The sequence below is a fragment of the Octopus bimaculoides genome, chromosome 4, assembly GCF_001194135.2.
Source record: "Octopus bimaculoides isolate UCB-OBI-ISO-001 chromosome 4, ASM119413v2, whole genome shotgun sequence".
Taxonomy (NCBI): Eukaryota; Metazoa; Mollusca; class Cephalopoda; order Octopoda; family Octopodidae; genus Octopus; species Octopus bimaculoides.
Genome location: NC_068984.1, coordinates 103,361,760 through 103,362,817, shown reverse-complemented (window position 1 = coordinate 103,362,817; position 1,058 = coordinate 103,361,760).

Sequence of the window (1,058 nt, the reverse complement as noted above, 5' to 3'; positions counted from 1 at the left end):
TTTCGTTGCGTTTTGCAACTTTTTCAATAGTCTTTGACTCTGTTCATTATCCGAGCTGCGTTCTTTTTGTTTGTTCGAGCGCATGTGTGTGGGTGTGTGCGCATACACATGTATGTATGTATGTATATATGTATGCATGCATGCTTGTAAGTGTGTGTATGCATGTACGTGCGTGTGTGTGCGCGGGTGCGCGCGGGTGCGTGTGTATATATGCATGCATGTGTGTATGTATGTATGTATTCTGCATATTCATGTGTTTGTATGTTCGTGTCTGTGTGTTTTTTTTATGTGTGTGTGTGTGTGTGTGTGTGTGTTTGCATGTGTGTTTGTGTCTACCTCTGTCTCCTTGTGTGTGCATGTCTGAGTGTGTCTGTATATAGGTTTTTGTGAGTATGTACAGCGTCTGCATGTATGGACGTGTGTCTCCATATGTGTCCGTGTGTGAAGTGAAGTGTCTGTGTTTATGGTCATGTGTTTCAGTCTTCATTTTCGTATGTGTGTATGTGTACTCGCCTGTTCATAATACTTACGTACCTATCCGTCTGTATGACTGTCTGTTTACATTCATATCCATTTGCCTACATACATGTGCATATACATACACGTACACACACACAAACACACACACACACACACACACACATCTATCTACATAACGGCCCACTAACTATTCTACTCTACCTGTGTAAACTGTAGGTATGGGGGTTTGATATCTACTATGTATATTTCCTAATTAGTACTGGAGATGTTTCATTTATGAGGATGTACTCCTGTATGTGTCTGAGTGTTGGTCCTTTGGGTGTTTGGATAAAATGCAGATATCAAGTTCACCCAGTTTGCCTCAATGTTGGTCCTTGACATGTTGACAGAGTATGGAGGACTGTTTTTTGTCGTCATATTGTCTCAAATGAGCGGGAACTTTACCGGTGAGTGTATCAAATAATAAAGCACTAAAAGAGAATGACTCTCCCCAGATACAAAATGATATGTCCCAGCACATGAAGTCCAAAAACGAAGTATATGTATATATATATATATATATATATATATATATATAT